This window comes from Triturus cristatus, chromosome 7 (genome assembly GCF_964204655.1).
Source record: "Triturus cristatus chromosome 7, aTriCri1.1, whole genome shotgun sequence".
In the NCBI taxonomy this organism is placed as follows: Eukaryota; Metazoa; Chordata; class Amphibia; order Caudata; family Salamandridae; genus Triturus; species Triturus cristatus.
The window spans coordinates 270,698,550-270,718,682 of record NC_140590.1 but is presented as its reverse complement, the minus strand read 5'-3'; positions in this window follow the sequence as shown (position 1 = coordinate 270,718,682).

Sequence of the window (20,133 nt, the reverse complement as noted above, 5' to 3'; positions counted from 1 at the left end):
CCCTCCTCCAAGAAAGGGCACGACCTTAAAAACATCCCTGGTGGTTCTGGGAGGGCGCTAAACATTACTCAATAATTGAAGCTAGCGTCTCCCTGTCGGCTCCTACTTATTAAATGAGTGTAATTTCTGCATGCATCAAAATTAGGTGTTTAAATAGGGGTGGGTGGAATCCTCGGGGAGCAATCAGAGAGGTCGGGAAGGGTTCGAATTTGCCTCGGGCAGCCCGTACCAAGTCCACCAAACTTGCACGTTGTAATATCCCAAATAAAGGGAGTGGGAACCGGAGACACAACTGTGCGGGTTCAGTGTTAGAGGAAGTGAATCTTACCAGGAGAAAAACTACAGGGTCCGATTCCGAAACTTCCTGTTTAAAATGTGTTTTTTCTTTCGGAAATAATAGTGAGAATTATTATACAACAATATGGACAAACTGTTTCTACAACTTAGAGTCCGTATTGATAGTGCAGTCTTCTATAACCTGCACGACACAACTCGGAGAAATGCATGCTGTCACTCGCCATCTTCTGCACAGCTGGAACATGTGCTTGCGGCGCGCTGAAAGTAAAACAAGTTTGAGGAGGAGGCAGCAGGGGGAGGGGAGAGAGGAGGGGGCCCACGCCTGTTTCCCTTGCGGGAGCGAGCAGGAACCATTTGTTAAAGCTCACTCCCACAAGGGAATCGCCAAACGTGCATGCATTGCCATTCAAAGAAATGCCACGCGTGCATGTTTTTGGCAGCAAAACGGAATCGATTCCAAAAGGTCTTTTCCTATGCAGCGCATGCGAGATGCATAGGCGAGACCTAAAAAAAGGGTAGTGACTGGCATAACAACTACCACAATATAAACTAGCTGAGTAAGTCTTCTCCCCCGCACCGCATGTCACCAAAACAACAATGCACGCTGCCATGGAGGACCCACTGACCCCCTCCCGTCTGCGCTCATTCCCGCCATCATTCCCCCTATTGATCCCACATAAATACCCCAGTTCAGCACCCAGGTTTAAGTCCGGATACAAATCAGTTACCTAACCAACACCGGAGAGGGACTGAGCTCACGGCCACACATTAGAACAGTAAGCTCTAAGTACTCATGGTAATAAAGTGTAGACAAAGCCCCGTCACCAAGGCTCTGATGACCAAACAGAACACAGAACACACAAGTCTCACATAAAACATCATCGCCTATGCACAACGCAGGGACTATACTGACCCATTAACACAACTGTGAGAGACTGCAATGTACACTATACATGTACATTGGACAAGCCTACAATAACTTTGTATACCTATGAATGTACCTCAAGATTGAAACCATTGTCGATGTTTAACTGTAACTGTATATGTTTAAAAATCAATACAATTTTTTTTAAAAAACTAGCATAAAAACTAAACAGGGGACTGTAGAGAAAGATTAATTGAAATTGTAGATAAATATTCATTGAAATATTCCTCTGTATCAATACCTTTAAATTGATATGTGGCAGGGGTTTACGGGACCCCATAATACCACTGCAGGAGAGTCTGGGCAAGAGAATAATTTATGACCTAAAACTAGGGGGAACGAAGAAATAAAAAACAACCCTCCCAGAGTATAGCGTGGGAAGCATTGACTATTGGCTGGCAGCAAGGCACAAAGAAATGATTTTCAAATTTGCACTGTTCTGTCATTGATCAATGACTGTACTTAATTATGTTTATGTGTTGATCTTTAACCCCTTCGCTGCCATGCCTTTTCCCCTCCTGTGCCACGCCCTTTTTTGGCTATTTGGGGTAGTGCACGCTGAGGCCCCTGTAACTTTCTGACCACATAAGGTATCCATGCCAAATTTGCGTCCTTTTCTTCCAACATCATGGGGATTCTGAAGGTACTCAGGGTTTGTGGATTCCCCTGGAGGGGTCACAGAAATGAGCAAAAATACAGCAAAATTTAGTTTTTTGGGGGGAAAATGGGAAAAAACGGGCTGCAAATGAAAGCTTCTGGGTTTTTCCCTGCAAGTGTTATCAAAAAAGGGTTTGTGGGGCTGAAATCACCATTTTCCCAGCTTTTAGGGGATACCAGACTTTTGTCAGAAACCCAACAATTTGGCATTTTTCTGGGACATAGCCTATTTTTGCTATTTTTTGTGCTTTCGACCTCCTTCCAGTTAATGGTAGAAATGGGTACAAAAGCAATAATGGATCCTGGAAAGCTATACATTTTAGAGAAGTAGACAAAATTCTGAATTCAGCAAGGGGTCATTTGTGTAGATCCATCAAGGTTTTTTAATAGAAACTAACAGTTAAATATAGGATAAATGGAAAATTTGTTGCATAAAAAAGACTTTTGTGTCAACGTTTTCACCTGTAACTTCTTCCAATTATGACAGCTCTTTGAAAGCAATATACCGTTACATCCGCTGGACATTTCTGGTTGTGGGGATATATAGGACTTGTAGGTTCACCAAGAACCCGACGAACGGCTCATTCAGCTGAACTACTTATTGGCCAAGGGAAAGTAACCAGGACTGGAGCAGCAGGATTTGGATGGTTACTGGGGTACTTACGATCACAGGAAATTACCGGGTAGATACACATTTATGACAAATATGAGGGCAGGATACAATATAATTAGAAGAATGCAGAACACATTTAAACACTCTAAGGCATTTTTAACCAACACTTTAAGGCAGAAGGTCTTGGCGTGCAACTCCTGTTACCGTGCTCTGTCCGTGCACGAAACGTTTCGAAGAAAGCTAGTGATTGATTAAGTTCTACTGTCCAAAGGTGCACAGCCTTTTAACACACACAGTGTGTTCTTGCTGAACAGTAACCCATATGTAGTTGTTTGAATGTTTTCCCCGAACTGACAATGCACATGGTCACCCCCAATTTGACATGAATTTTACAATCCAACATAAAAAAAAACCAAAAATAAATACATGCCAAATGGCCCAGAACCAGCCCTTAAGCTTAAAAAAGATACAAAAGATTCTTGCCTTCATTAACCCACATACAAGTGACTAAAGCTAAAAGCTTCTTAAGAAACCCACGTTTATGATATGTTAAACATCCATGGGAAACATGCTCCATAATAAAACCTGTGACCCTGAAAGTGCTGTAATATCAAAATAACAGAACATAATTTACGATTTATATGTAGCAAATATAAAGAAACATTACCAGACAATGTATCAAATAGTATCTCCTATAAAGACACTCAGAAGTGTAAATTCGACCGGCTGTTCGTGATCCAGCTGCCTACTGTTTAAATAAAACCAGATTTAAAGCTCTATAAGAACCCTGGAAGCAAATAGTACCTCTATAGAAACATGCAGTTGAGTCTAAAAGGAATAAATGAAATACTCGTGCCCCACAGCACATAAAAAAAGAGACACCACCACAATGTGATTATAAAGTGTTCGTCCGCTGCAAAATGATAACCTAATGGGTGACTAACCAGCAATTTACATATATGATATTGATTTAATCTTCAATAATACAATAAGTTTGCAGATATTTACCGACTTTAGAGAAGTGACTGCAGCATACAAATGTGAGGGCAGAACACAGCTCATACAGATGTACCTGCCCACTACCAGCTGCCGAGTGGCCTTCCATATTCCTGAGCCGAGCGTGAAGGGACACAACTAGCGTCAGCATTTTACTATACGGCACAGAGGCCTTTTGCAAGCTGTCCTTTTCAAAGCTAAGACAATTTCTTAAAGGAGACAACACTCCTGATCAGCCCCACATTTTCTAAAATCACTGCAGCATAGAAATGTGAGGGCAGAACACATCTCATGCAGACGTATCTACACACTCACCGTTGCCGAGTGGCTTTCCATATTCCCAGCTCAAGGGTGAAGGGACACAGCTAGTGTCAGCATGTTTACTATGCAGCACAGCGGCCGTTTTGGAAGCAGCCCGTTCCAAAGCCAAGACTAATTAAGCATATTGACCAAACAAAAGCAGGCATTTCTGAAGGGCACAAACAGGAACAAATGGAAAAGATGGGAGGTGCTTCAAGCCCACAATCTAGCTACAGTATGCCTCACAGAGTAGCGCATGCGCTGCCTAGGCTTGACCTAAAAAGAAGTGAAGGGACTAACCGAGTTAGGCAGTACGCAAGTGACATCACAGTGCAGGACATCCTGGTGCATGACCACACATGGCATCAGAGGAAGTGGCATCACAACCCATGACTTTACAGGAAGTGAGATCTTAAGGCCTCACACATATGTTTAGCATATCATTGTAAATTTGATTGCATTACGATTATACATGCAAACACTTCTGGTTTAGGTAGAAGACTCACACTTATGTAAGCTACACATAAAGCAATGTTGCCGTTTGTCAACATAAAGTTTCCTAAATGTAAGAATTGAACAAACTAACTCTGCCGACAGCCTACTCCACCAGTCACAATATTCCATATGCAGCGCATTTCCATGCAGACATGATTGCATTTGCTGCTTGCACTCTCCAGAGGTGATACCGCTCTTCTATGCGAACGATGCCTACTCAGCCCTAGTCCCCATATAATGTTTCTGCGGTGGGCACCTGTACTGGCTTTAGGAGATTGGGGCTCATTTTTCACCAACAGACCATGCCTTAAAACAAGACAGAAAGGGAAGAAAGAGAGATAGGAGGATAATGATGAAGGCAGAGAAGGAGATGAAAAAGCAAGTTTAAAGTAATGAAATAAGGTTATGGCAAACTTGGCATTCAGCAATGGGACCCTAAGAAAAGGTTTGGGGCTCTGCATTTATATTTTTACTAATTACACACTAGCCGCCCCAAAATGTCACCTCCACTTTTAGCAGCAGACATCTCTGATGTTCTCATTGTTGGCATAACTATATTTAAACCACCCTCATATTCATCAGCGCAACCTGCCTGCTCACCCTAGATTTATTACAACCAGAAAACCCACACAAAGAATAGACCATAAATCTCACTGTAAAATGTATCAGCTACACATCAAAATAAGTGGAAGCCACCCAGTAACCAAGGATGAGAAGGAAATGGTGATAAAGGTAACTCACAAGAAAAAGGCACATGCAAATCCAGTCCCAAACTAGCACTTTCAAAAAACATATCGGCCTTCAGAAGAAAATATTGCTAGTTTGCATAGAAAAACTACCCAAGTAGGGGAGATATAGGAACAGTAAGAGACACCACAAACTATGGCCAGTAAGCAGAGCAGAATCTACCCTAGACGATGATCGCTAATAGGAACTTTGCATATCCTAGACATGTTAACCTGCCACCATGGTGTACTGGAGACAGCCTACTTGACCTACTTGTTTACAGTACCACTGCCCTGTGGGCTCGGTCATTCACTGTAACCTCATCCCGAAGGAGCCAGGACTGTGTAAGCACACTTGATCTTTCATCTCATACATAGCAAACTCTAAATTACATCAATCTCCCAGACCTAAGAGCATCATAACAAAACAACTCTGTGTTATTGTGTTATAATACAGTACATTGTAAAAATGTGCAGCATCAGTGCAGTAGGTAGGTGTGAGAAAGGAAAAAACATGACCAACCAAACCCCAGGAGGGTAAAAACTTGGCAAAAATTACCACAGCCATATCCAGTGCTTTCAAATTTCCATAGCTACAAAAAAGCAACTTGTCTTCCTTTCAAGGAAAACAGCTCTTCTACATTTGGTGACCGAAATTGGGAAACGAAGCACATCATTTCAAATCTTTGGAAACAACTTTTTGTTGTGGCATGATAGATTTAGAGGCTTCAGCACAAAACTGGAATGTTTGGGTCATGGAGGAGCTAGTGGGATTATGCAAGGCAGTGCTTATCACAAATGCAAAGTTGCAACATCTGTCAGCTACCCACACTCCAACCTCATGTGCCAAGAATGAAAGACAAAGCATTAACCTTTTCATGTAAAACAGGAGAGATAGGAGAAATAATGAGATGTCCATCTAATGGCTGAAATGAGAATGTGACAGCAGAAAACCTGGGATCAATCCCGGCATCCATGCAAAGAGAATTTACCAGGAGAAATAAAGGCATTTCTCCTGGTTACGTGAGCCTCAGGTAGACTCACCAGGGTGATGCAAGTCTTTGTAAATATGAGTCTGCATCAAAATACATGGGTGGATACACAGGAACCACCAAGCAACACTCATATAACACCTAAAAATCCGATTGGCCGCACTCTGCTCGTCCTACCAGCGTGTTACCCCAAGGAATTGTGGTCCATGTAGTAGCGACGGCGAATACGCCTGTGCCAAAGTTTTAAGTGAAAGTAAGTGTCGCGTTAGCCATCCCTGGACACGTGTTTCGAGGTAGTTGCCTCTCGTCAGCAGTGAGTAGGTATGTGTGTGGGGTTGCCGCGTAGACTGCCAAAAAAGTATTCTCAGGTAAAGTACCACTCATGGCGCGCAGGTGCTGGTCCAGGGCTAGTCAGCCCAACCGGCTCAAGGGAGCCTTAATACAAAAAATCCGATTGGCCGCACTCTGCTCGTCCTACCTCGAAACACGTGTCCAGGGATGGCTAACGCGACACTTACTTTCACTTAAAACTTTGGCACAGGCGTATTCGCCGTCGCTACTACATGGACCACAATTCCTTGGGGTAACACGCTGGTAGGACGAGCAGAGTGCGGCCAATCGGATTTTTTGCATTAAGGCTCCCTTGAGCCGGTTGGGCTGACGAGCCCTGGACCAGCACCTGCGCGCCATGAGTAGTACTTTACCTGAGAATACTTTTTTGGCAGTCTACACGGCAACCCCACACACATACCTACTCCCTGCTGACGAGAGGCAACTACGTCGAAACACGTGTCCAGGGATGGCTAACGCGACACTTACTTTCACTTAAAACTTTGGCACAGGCATATTCGCCATCACTACTACATGGACCACAATTCCTTGGGGTAACACGCTGGTAGGACGAGCAGAGTGCGGCCAATCGGATTTTTTGCATTAAGACTCCCTTGAGCCGGTTGGGCTGACGAGCCCTGGACCAGCACCTGCGCGCCATGAGTGGTACTTTACCTGAGAATACTTTTTTGGCAGTCAACGCGGCAACCCCACACACATACCTACTCCCTGCTGACGAGAGGCAACTACCTCGAAACACGTGTCCAGGGATGGCTAACGCGACACTTACTTTCACTTAATACTTTGGCACAGGCGTATTCGCCGTCGCTACTACATGGACCACAATTCCTTGGGGTAACACGCTGGTAGGACGAGCAGAGTGCGGCCAATCGGATTTTTTGCATTAGGCTCCCTTGAGCCGGTTGGGCTGACGAGCCTTGGACCAGCACCTGCGCGCCATGAGTGGTACTTTACCTTAGAATACTTTTTTGGCAGTCTACGCGGCAACCCCACACACATACCTACTCCCTGCTGACGAGAGGCAACGACCTCGAAACACGCGTCCAGGGATGGCTAACGCGTCACTTACTTTCACTTAAAACTTTGGTACAGGCGTATTCGCCGTCGCTACTACATGGACCACAATTCCTTGGGGTAACACGCTGGTAGGACGAGCAGAGTGCGGCCAATCGGATTTTTTGCATTAAGGCTCCCTTGAGACGGTTGGGCTGACAAGCCCTGGACCAGCACCTGCGCGCCATGAGTGGTACTTTACCTGAGAATACTTTTTTGGCAGTCTACGCGGCAACCCCACACACATACCTACTCCCTGCTGACGAGAGGCAACTACCTCGAAACACGTGTCCAGGGATTGCTAACGCGACACTTACTTTCACTTAAAACTTTGGCACAGGTGTATTCGCCGTCGCTACTAAATGGACCACAATTCCTTGGGGTAACACGCTGGTAGGACGAACAGAGTGCGGACAACCGGATTTTTTGCATTAAGGCTCCCTTGAGTCGGTTGGGCTGACGAGCCCTGGACCAGCACCTGCGCGCCATGAGTGGTACTTTACCTGACAATACTTTTTTGGCAATCTTCGCGGCAACCCCACACACATACCTACTCCCTGCTGACAAGAGGCAACTACCTCGAAACACGTGTCCAGGGATGGCTAACGCGACACTTACTTTCACTTAAAACTTTGGCACAGGCGTATTCGCCGTCGCTACTACATGGACCACAATTCCTTGGGGTAACACGCTGGTAGGACGAGCAGAGTGCGGCCAATCGGATTTTTTGCATTAAGGCTCCCTTGAGCCGGTTGGGCTGACGAACCCTGGACCAGCACCTGCGCGCCATGAGTGGTACTTTACCTGAGAATACTTTTTTGGCAGTCTACGCGGCAACCCCACACACATACCTACTCCCTGCTGACGAGAGGCAACTACGTCGAAACACGTGTCCAGGGATGGCTAACGCGACACTTACTTTCACTTAAAACTTTGGCACAGGCATATTCGCCGTCACTACTACATGGACCACAATTCCTTGGGGTAACACGCTGGTAGGACGAGCAGAGTGCGGCCAATCGGATTTTTTGCATTAAGACTCCCTTGAGCCGGTTGGGCTGACGAGCCCTGGACCAGCACCTGCGCGCCATGAGTGGTACTTTACCTGAAAATACTTTTTTGGCAGTCAACGCGGCAACCCCACACACATACCTAATCCCTGCTGATGAGAGGCAACTACCTCGAAACACTTGTCCAGGGATGGCTAACGCGACACTTACTTTCAATTAATACTTTGGCACAGGCGTATTCGCCGTCGCTACTACATGGACCACAATTCCTTGGGGTAACACGCTGGTAGGACGAGCAGAGTGCGGCCAATCGGATTTTTTGCATTAGGCTCCCTTGAGCCGGTTGGGCTGACGAGCCTTGGACCAGCACCTGCGCGCCATGAGTGGTACTTTACCTTAGAATACTTTTTTGGCAGTCTACGCGGCAACCCCACACACATACCTACTCCCTGCTGACGAGAGGCAACGACCTCGAAACACGCGTCCAGGGATGGCTAACGCGTCACTTACTTTCACTTAAAACTTTGGCACAGGCGTATTCGCCGTCGCTAGTACATGGACCACAATTCCTTGGGGTAACACGCTAGTAGGACGAGCAGAGTGCGGCCAATCAGATTTTTTGCATTAAGGCTCCCTTGAGCCGGTTGGGCTGACAAGCCCTGGACTAGCACCTGCGCGCCATGAGTGGTACTTTACCTGAGAATACTTTTTTGGCAGTCTACGCGGCAACCCCACACACATACCTACTCCCTGCTGACGAGAGGCAACTACCTCGAAACACGTGTCCAGGGATGGCTAACGCGACACTTACTTTCACTTAAAACTTTGGCACAGGCGTATTCGCCGTCGCTACTACATGGACCACAATTCCTTGGGGTAACACGCTGGTAGGACGAGCAGAGTGCGGCCAATCGGATTTTTTGCATTAAGGCTCCCTTGAGCCGGTTGGGCTGACGAGCCTTGGACCAGCACCTGCGCGCCATGAGTGGTACTTTACCTGAGAATACTTTTTTGGCAGTCTATGCGGCAACCCCACACACATACCTACTCCCTGCTGACGAGAGGCAACTACCTCGAAACACGTGTCCAGGGATGGCTAACGCGACACTTACTTTCACTTAAAACTTTGGCACAGGCGTATTCGCCGTCGCTACTACATGGACCACAATTCCTTGGGGTAACACGCTGGTAGGACGAGCAGAGTGCGGCCAATCGGATTTTTTGCATTAAGGCTCCCTTGAGCCGGTTGGCTGACGAGCCCTGGACCAGCACCTGCGCGCCATGAGTGGTACTTTACCTGAGAATACTTTTTTGGCAGTCTACGCGGCAACCCCACACACATACCTACTCCCTGCTGACGAGAGGCAACTACCTTGAAACACGTGTCCAGGGAGGGCTAACGCGACACTTACTTTCACTTAAAACTTTGCACAGGCGTATTCGCCGTCGCTACTACATGGACCATAATTCCTTGGGGTAACACGCTGGTAGGACGAGCAGAGTGCGGCCAATCGGATTTTTTGCATTAAGGCTCCCTTGAGCCAGTTGGGCTGACGAGCCCTGGACCAGCACCTGCGCGCCATGAGTGGTACTTTACCTGAGAATACTTTTTTGGCAGTCTACGCGGCAACCCCACACACATACCTACTCCCTGCTGACGAGAGGCAACGACCTCGAAACACGTGTCCAGGGATGGCTAACGCGACACTTACTTTCACTTAAAACTTTGGCACTGGCGTATTCGCCGTCGCTACTACATGGACCACAAGTCCTTGGGGTAACACGCTGGTAGGGCGAGCAGAGTGCGGCCAATCGGATTTTTTGCATTAAGGCTCCCTTGAGACGGTTGGGCTGACAAGCCCTGGACCAGCACCTGCGCGCCATGAGTGGTACTTTACCTGAGAATACTTTTTTGGCAGTCTACGCGGCAACCCCACACACATACCTACTCCCTGCTGACGAGAGGCAACTACCTCGAAACACGTGTCCAGGGATGGCTAACGCGACACTTACTTTCACTTAAAACTTTGGCACAGGCGTATTCGCCGTCGCTACTACATGGACCACAATTCCTTGGGGTAACACGCTGGTAGGACGAGCAGAGTGCGGCCAATCAGATTTTTTGCATTAAGGCTCCCTTGAGCCGGTTGGGCTGACGAGCCCTGGACTAGCACCTGCGCGCCATGAGTGGTACTTTACCTGAGAATACTTTTTTGGCAGTCTACGCGGCAACCCCACACACGTACCTACTCCCTGCTGACGAGAGGCAACTACCTCGAAACACGTGTCCAGGGATGGCTAACGCGACACTTACTTTCACTTAAAACTTTGGCACAGGCGTATTCGCCGTCGCTACTACATGGACCACAATTCCTTGGGGTAACACGCTGGTAGGACGAGCAGAGTGCGGCCAATCGGATTTTTTGCATTAAGGCTCCCTTGAGCCGGTTGGGCTGAGGAGCCTTGGACCAGCACCTGCGCGCCATGAGTGGTACTTTACCTGAGAATACTTTTTTGGCAGTCTACGCGGCAACCCCACACACATACCTACTCCCTGCTGACGAGAGGCAACTACCTCGAAACACGTGTCCAGGGATGGCTAACGCGACACTTACTTTCACTTAAAACTTTGGCACAGGCGTATTCGCCGTCGCTACTACATGGACCACAATTCCTTGGGGTAACACGCTGGTAGGACGAGCAGAGTGCGGCCAATCGGATTTTTTGCATTAAGGCTCCCTTGAGCCGGTTGGCTGACGAGCCCTGGACCAGCACCTGCGCGCCATGAGTGGTACTTTACCTGAGAATACTTTTTTGGCAGTCTACGCGGCAACCCCACACACATACCTACTCCCTGCTGACGAGAGGCAACTACCTTGAAACACGTGTCCAGGGATGGCTAACGCGACACTTACTTTCACTTAAAACTTTGCACAGGCGTATTCGCCGTCGCTACTACATGGACCACAATTCCTTGGGGTAACACGCTGGTAGGACGAGCAGAGTGCGGCCAATCGGATTTTTTGCATTAAGGCTCCCTTGAGCCGGTTGGGCTGACGAGCCCTGGACCAGCGCCTGCGCGCCATGAGTGGTACTTTACCTGAGAATACTTTTTTGGCAGTCTACGCGGCAACCCCACACACATACCTACTCCCTGCTGACGAGAGGCAACTACCTCGAAACACGTGTCCAGGGATGGCTAACGCGAAACTTACTTTCACTTAAAACTTTGGCACTGGCGTATTCGCCGTCGCTACTACATGGACCACAAGTCTTTGGGGTAACACGCTGGTAGGACGAGCAGAGTGCGGCCAATCGGATTTTTTGCATTAAGGCTCCCTTGAGCCAGTTGGGCTGGCGAGCCCTGGACCAGCACCTGCGCGCCATGAGTGGTACTTTACCTGAGAATACTTTTTTGGCAGTCTACGCGGCAACCCCACACACATACCTACTCCCTGCTGACGAGAGGCAACTACCTCGAAACACGTGTCCAGGGATGGCTAACGCGACACTTACTTTCACTTAAAACTTTGGCACTGGCGTATTCGCCATCGCTACTACATGGACCACAAGTCCTTGGGGTAACACGCTGGTAGGACGAGCAGAGTGCGGCCAATCGGATTTTTTGCATTAAGGCTCCCTTGAGCCGGTTGGGCTGACGAGCCCTGGACCAGCACCTACGCGCCATGAGTGGTACTTTACCTGAGAATACTTTTTTGGCAGTCTACGCGGCAACCCCACACACATACCTACTCCCTGCTGACGAGAGGCAACTACCTCGAAACACGTGTCCAGGGATGGCTAACGCGACACTTACTTTCACTTAAAACTTTGGCACAGGCGTATTTGTCGTCGCTACTACATGGACCACAATTCCTTGGGGTAATACGCTGGTAGGACGAGCAGAGTGCGGCCAATCGGATTTTTTGCATTGAGGCTCCCTTGAGCCGGTTGGGCTGACGAGCCCTGGACCAGCACCTGCGCGCCATGAGTGGTACTTTACCTGAGAATTCTTTTTTGGCAGTCTACGCGGCAACCCCACACACATACCTACTCCCTGCTGACGAGAGGCAACTACGTCGAAACACGTGTCCAGGGATGGCTAACGCGACACTTACTTTCACTTAAAACTTTGGCACAGGCATATTCGCCGTCACTACTACATGGACCACAATTCCTTGGGGTAACACGCTGGTAGGACGAGCAGAGTGCGGCCAATCGGATTTTTTGCATTAAGACTGCCTTGAGCCGGTTGGACTGACGAGCCCTGGACCAGCACCTGCGCGCCATGAGTGGTACTTTACCTGAGAATACTTTTTTGGCAGTCAACGCGGCAACCCCACACACATACCTACTCCCTGCTGACGAGAGGCAACTACCTCGAAACACGTGTCCAGGGATGGCTAACGCGACACTTACTTTCACTTAAAACTTTGGCACAGGCGTATTCGCCGTCGCTACTACATGGACCACAATTCCTTGGGGTAACACGCTGGTAGGACGAGCAGAGTGCGGCCAATCGGATTTTTTGCATTAAGGCTCCCTTGAGCCGGTTGGGCTGACGAGCCCTGGACCAGCACCTGCGCGCCATGAGTGGTACTTTACCTGAGAATACTTTTTTGGCAGTCTACGCGGCAACCCCACACACATACCTACTCCCTGCTGACGAGAGGCAACTACCTCGAAACACGTGTCCAGGGATGGCTAACGCGACACTTACTTTCACTTAAAACTTTGGCACAGGCGTATTCGCCGTCGCTACTACATGGACCACAATTCCTTGGGGTAACACGCTGGTAGGACGAGCAGAGTGCGGCCAATCAGATTTTTTGCATTAAGGCTCCCTTGAGCCGGTTGGGCTGACGAGCCCTGGACCAGCACCTGCGCGCCATGAGTGGTACTTTACCTGAGAATACTTTTTTGGCAGTCTACGCGGCAACCCCACACACATACCTACTCCCTGCTGACGAGAGGCAACTACCTCAAAACACGTGTCCAGGGATGGCTAACGCGACACTTACTTTCACTTAAAACTTTGGCACAGGCGTATTCGCCGTCGCTACTACATGGACCACAATTCCTTGGGGTAACACGCTGGTAGGACGAGCAGAGTGCGGCCAATCGGATTTTTCACTCATATAACACCTACCTTACGTAAGGTAACACAAGGCAGGATAATGTGCCGCCTTGTGTTCATTTGTTTTTACAAAGCCACACAAAAAGGATTTATGTGTAAAGCCCAAACTAGATTTTGCATCAGGGTTGTACCAGAAAAGTGACGCAACCCGAATATAAAATATGGGCCTCACCATATTCATTTATTTTTTAGAAACTCTGCCACAAATAAATTTGCAACAAGGAGAAATGTGACAGTATATCTGTACTGCTTAGTTGGTTGCAAAATCAGAATTTTAACATATCTTGTGGGGGTTAGGCACCTGCTGCAGAGATGTTTGTGTTTCCAGTTAATCTGAGGGAATAATAATGGTTAAAGCATTTGATGTAGAGATGTGTGTTTTGTCTAGTCCCAGTTTTGTCTCAAAGTAGTATAGAGGGTTAATGTGTCCCCTACAAAGCACATCAGGTAACAAGTAGATCACAGATTTTTATTTTATGTGGATAGGTAAGTGGGTTACTGATTTTAAGTCAGAGATCTTTTGGTTACTTGCAGTTGCATTGTAATCCTTCTAATATAGCACAGTGACCTGTGAAGGATGATCCGTGATCCTTACATCTTGAACCCCTCACTGTCTTATATAACATATCCTGTACAATGATTTACAAACTTGTATGATTTATTGTCGTAGTGATACATCGGTTGCGAGATGCGGTGAGGCTACGATGAGACAGCCTGCATCGTTGTCTGTATCCCGACTGATGGGGCTTGCAGTACAGAGTTTGGTGTCGAGGGTGTGGTGTGCAGTTAGGGCAATGCATCGGTACCGACGAGCTATGAGTCTGCAATGTGGAGTTCATTGTCGTCATCGAAGCTGCTGTCGACAAAGGATGCGAGGGCCTGCAGTGCTGATGCTTTGCGCAGTAGCGGATCTGAGGTTTCGGCAGCGATGCAGATCGTTGCAATGGATCCAATCTATGCAGCAGCGGAGATGCGTCAGTTCAGCTCAGGGGTGTGCCTTGCTGCAGAGGAGATGCATCAGTTCTGCTGGATCCACAGAGGCTAGAAAAGCACCTTAAGCCCACTTTCAAGAGTCCAGGACTGAGGTAGCACCACATGAGAGGGTAGACTCACATATTGCAGAGTACAGGTGCAGATGTAAGGTTGTTAAAAGCCTGTTATGTCCCAGAGACTTCATATCAGGAGCTCAGCTAACTAGCCCTTGGAGTCACTCTGGGACCCCGTCCTGCTGGGCAGAGGCAGGAAAGCTGAGGCTGCAGAGGTCCGTGAGGCGGAGATCCAAGATGGCGGGGCCCAGGGCCCAGGGCCCAGTAACGGCGCCGAGGAAGCCCTGACATTTGTTTTGCGCATTGGACCACGGCAAGCCAAGGGCCGGGTGCTTTGGCGTGCCGCTGCTGCTCTCCTTGTGGACGTTGAGGAGGACTTCAAGGGAGACAAAAGCAGTGCGGCTGAATTCCCGCAGAGTGGTCCTGGGCGCGGAGCCATATCGTCTCCCGAGCCTGCCTGCTGCACCAGGGGCGGCTGTGTGCGTTGGACTGGCGGCTCGGAGGCTTGCTGCGGGAGATGCTCCTTCCTCCCCCCACCTGTCGAGAAAGGAGCGGTGTGGCTGGAGGACCCTTGGCGGGAGACGACAAAGGGGAGAGAGTGTGACGCCCTGGATGAGAGAGGCATGGTGTTGACCCCGACGTGACCGGTGCTGAGCCCCAACTGCCTTAAGGGTCTAGCGACCACTGAGACGTGGGTCAGTGTGAGGGGCTTCACCAAGAGTCTTGGGTGGAGACCCTGCCTGCTGGTGCACTGGAGGGGCACTGCGACATCCCCTTGGTTGCCGATTTGCACAAGGCCCAGCAGCGAGGGGGAAGAGCCAACAGAGGGCCTTAGTATGGGAGAGTTGATCGGCTGAGCGGCTGAGGCAGAGGAGGGAGCTTGGGGCCTGCCTGCACCGAGGATTACCTTAATGTTTGATCCTGCAATCATTATAACTAGGCTCCCACTCCTCTGACGCCAGTTTTTAAGAACCTCTACACTCCGTTTAGATCGACGAGTTGTTTACTTATCTAGCTGTTAACTCACACAGTTGTTGACGATCGATTTTGTAATCGTCAGTACTTCGTTTCTGTGCCTTCTACAACCTCCATGCTCCGTGTGTTTAATGGGTCATCAACAAAATTTTGGGTCTGTCCCAACACACCTCGACAGCACTTTATCCTTGAGGCACTACCTACAAGTATAACTTTATTAATAGCAATAATATAGGGACATTGTCTTTCCAGAACAAAGGACAATTCCTTTTTACACTCAGTTACTTACCCCTCTACCTAGTTGCAGTCCCTCCAAGCCCAAGCACACACGCATGAACGGTTGATACTGAACCCCATTTTCTACAGACACCGAGTTTAAGAGACAGGCTTTCACGTATCCCAATATTGCTCATGTAAACCCCTCCTATACCAGCCCTCCTTGTGTTGTTTTGCCTACTACTCTGTAGTGCTGTATTCTCCTTTGCTCAAAATAACTACAACACCAGATTATATGTTTTATGCATTTCTCGTTTTAATCTAGTCCTATGACTTTGAGGAATACTATCCCTTGTACAGTCCACCGAGTACTGTTGATGACAGGGTAATGACCGATTAGTGTGAGTCTTCTGTGTACGGATGCCTGCTGCTTTTATTAGATGTTCCACTTTGGCGAGTAGTCACTTTAGCTCACCAAGGGATCCACCACCTTGTCGTTTTATAAAGCTTGAAGGATGTTGCGACCCTGCACCACTTTTTACGTAAGCCAGAGAATGTGAGTCACATTGAAAGTTTTCATACGGACCACCATATACTAGAAGCACTTGTTTTAATATTTGACCATACCTTTTTTCTTTTCAGGTAGTTACTGACACCAACAGGTATTGAGTCTAAATTTGTAGACTATTTACAACCACAACCTAAATAGGTACAGACATTGTAGATATAATAGTTTTTGATAAGGTCCTGAAGAATCGCGAGTAGAGATACTCATTGCGAGAAACATGTTGACCAAGTTCTGACAGCTACATGCCACTTTAATCAGGGACATTAAACCCGTATGAGTGCTATGTACACACGTTTTTAATCCCAGGTAGGAGGCCACCAGAATAAAATTCGTTTTCACCTGGCACTCTTTACCTCCTTTTAATCACACTACCTCATATCTACAACTACCAGGCCCCACACCCGCACTTCACCTATACGGCAGTCGGATTAAAGATCTCCGCTAAAGTGCCCCTTCGAGGGAGCCCGTCGGGCATTGCACCGCCGGCCCGACGAGGAGCAGCCCAAATGATGAAGCATGACACCTGCAAGGGTGTGTGAGGGCATTCAAATCAGACATATGGATTTTCCAATTAGGTCTACACGGTGCTACTAACTTATGTCAGCCTTCTTGTTGACACTATTCTCTCTTTTTTGAGGAACTATAGGAACACTTGTTGTTATTTCTGTATCAGGGGCCTTTGTTCCTACTGGACCTCCCACTCACTTGTGAGTGGAAAACGGCCTCTCTAGTCCCTCCCTTTGCATTCATGCACCGAGGAGCTGCCTGCAGCGCAACAGGGAGGATCCAACCAGGAGCCTATCTTCGACTAGAAGATGTGGGTAAGGCCCCGAGAGTGTGACCTGGGCGGTGCAGGGAGAGAGCAAGAGCGCGCAGATGACTGAGGAACCTGTTGAGGTGAAGCCCGCTCACGGGATGCCCTGAGGAGGTCGGCGGCAGAGTGTGAGTCCCCAAGCGGCGTAGGACATGAGAGGGAGTGACTGGAGGTGGCACTGACCATCCCTCTGATGGTGCCTCGATGCAGGGCGAATACTGTGGCCAAGAGAGGGGGACGGACGGCGAGACAGCTGAGGTACCAAAGAAATTGCTGTGCTTTGTAGAGTGCGGGGTCACGTCACACTGGAGCCCTCGGCAGACACTGGAGAGAGCGTATCCCAGAAATGAGGGGGAGTGGCGGGCTTCGCCAGCAGATTCAGCCTACATAGCGGATCGCAGAGCACGCGGTGGGGAAGGTGCACTAGTACGCCACAAACTTTGCTGACGGAGCCCACTGAGCCTATGTAGTACCAGCAGCCCCACAGACCTAGAAGGCGTGATGGGGAAGGCTCAAAAGAAAAAAGATAGAGAGGAGGCCCTAATAGAGCTAACAGCAGATGAGAGAGGGGGGCCCACCACCAAGCTGAGCACTCTGTAGACATTTTACAGGCCATCACCTCTTCGAGCGCAAGACTGGAGGCCAAGATCTACTCCATGGGGCTGGACCTGGGCCTACTTCGAGAAGACCACAAACAATTGGCGACCGCGTGAAAATAACTGAGGACTACTTATCAGAGGCGCGGCCAGACATTATGATCATGCAACGACGGCTAACAGCGCTTGAGGCCCAGATGCGCACACTGGAGTCTTGGGCGGCGGACGCTGAATATAGATCAAGGAGAAGCAATGTCAGAATCATAGGCTTGCCTGAAAAAATAGAAGGCCGCAATATGATTGATTACCTGGAAAAATTGTTGTGGGAAGTGGTGGCGCCCGAAGGCTTATCGAGTTTCTTCGCCCTAGAGACAGCGCACCGAGTACCTGCAAAACTGCCTACACTAGGAGCCCCGGCACGAGTAGTAATAGCGAAATTACTTCACTACAGGGACAGGGACCACATCCTGGCACAAACACGTATAAAGGGAGACATAGCGGTGGACACCTCAGTGGTCTTTTCTCGCGGGGTACAAAGTCTGAGAGTCTCTTATTGAGATGTGAAGCAAAGGCTGCAGCAACGGAACTTTAAGTACAGAATGCAGTATCCAGCCACGCTGTGAGTGATTACCTGAAGAGGTACTGAGTTATTTAAGACAGCACAGGAGGCATCAGAGTGGCTGGACAGTCACGCAGAGATGGCGCCACTACGAGTGCCAGAAAGAAGATGGAGAAGAACTAGTCGGTCCCGAAGTCAGAGAACCTCAAGAGAGACTTTAGCTCCCACGTAAGAAGAGGCGCAACTGGAGCGGCGGAATGCGATGCATGTGGTGGCAGGGATTAGCGGCGGGGGGAACAGCCCGGTCCCTCCCGAGAGCAGCGAGACGGCAGCTGACTCAGGATCGGAGCATGGATCTAGTGAATCTGAGGTGCTGAGCGTGGTCCTCCCAGACGTCACTCCGCAGACGGCTGATGATATCGCCTAGAGGAGGGGGGACTGAAGCATGCTGCGTGCGAACCAGCACCAAGTCAGAATTAACCTGTCCTGGCACCGAGGTATTGAGGTTGCTGGGGGGGGGCAATGCTGGGGCTCCTTTGGGACTACAAGAGTGAAGGCCGGCCACAGAGACTGGGAGTGAGGTGAATGGGCAGCCTTCCCCCCTACGATTGACTGATCGAACTGCAAGTGTGGACTCTTAACCTTAGTTTGGATGGGGATGTTTCCTACTTATTCTGGGGAGCGGGAGTTGGGGGAACCCTTCAAAGTTTTTATGGGGGGAGGGACCTGGAGTTGCACAATGCAGAACACTATAGGAACCTGAGCAAGTTGAGGGGGCCCTGGAAGATGCGTGAGGGGCATGGCGAGCGGAGAACCATTAATTTACCCAATGGCTGATGCGCAGGATTATGAATGTATGACTTGGAACATCAGAGGGATGCACACAATGACGAAGCGCCATAAAGTCCTGTAATATGTCAGACGGAGGGGTGCCCAGATAGTCCTACTTCAAGAGAAGCACCTCACACAGAAAGAAGGACAAGCGTTGCAGAGATGGTGGAGGGGCCAGCTCTTCTACACCACCTTCTCGGCATATGCCCGGGGGGTGCTAATTTGGATTCAGGTGGGTGTCCCATTCCAGCTACTGGACTCGGTAATGGACCCAGAGGGGTGCTTTGTAGCCATCGGGGGCGGCTGGAGTGCCGGGAAATAAATATCAACGTATACGCCCCTAATGTAGAGCAACAGGCATTTTTTGCAAAGCTGAGCCACTGCCTGGCACAATACCTAGCGGTGAATGAACTGTTGAGCATGCGGAGATTTCCTATCCCAGTATTAACCCCTCAAAACAAAGATGAAAACACTTTGAAGATGATGAAATAAAACATTGCCTACAAGCAATTTATATGAATAAGAATTGTGCTCTAAAAAAGGAATTGTGATTCATTGATGAGGGCAGCTTCTTTGGTTTGATTTCAACAGTTTGATATACGAGTACCAACTGTGAAAATCGTTTTCTGAATTTTGTGAGGAGATGTTTTAAGCACAGTCTGGGACCGGTTAGACTGGGAGGAATATACCCCATTTGATGTCCACACGTATATGTTACGATTTTAAAGTTCCGGGATATGTTTTAATAGAAAGCCTGAAGAAGGTGGTTTGGACCGGTTATTGCCACCAAAACGCGTCGCTTCTTGGTCTTCGTATATATTAGATTGGTGCACATCCTTTTATGTTATTTTATATATATCTTTTTGTCAATTGTAGTTTTTAATTGTGTAGGAACTAGTGATATTCACTTATAAAATGGTTATGTATCTTGTCTAAAAATCGTTTTTGATGTATACTATATAAAAAATTTCAATTAT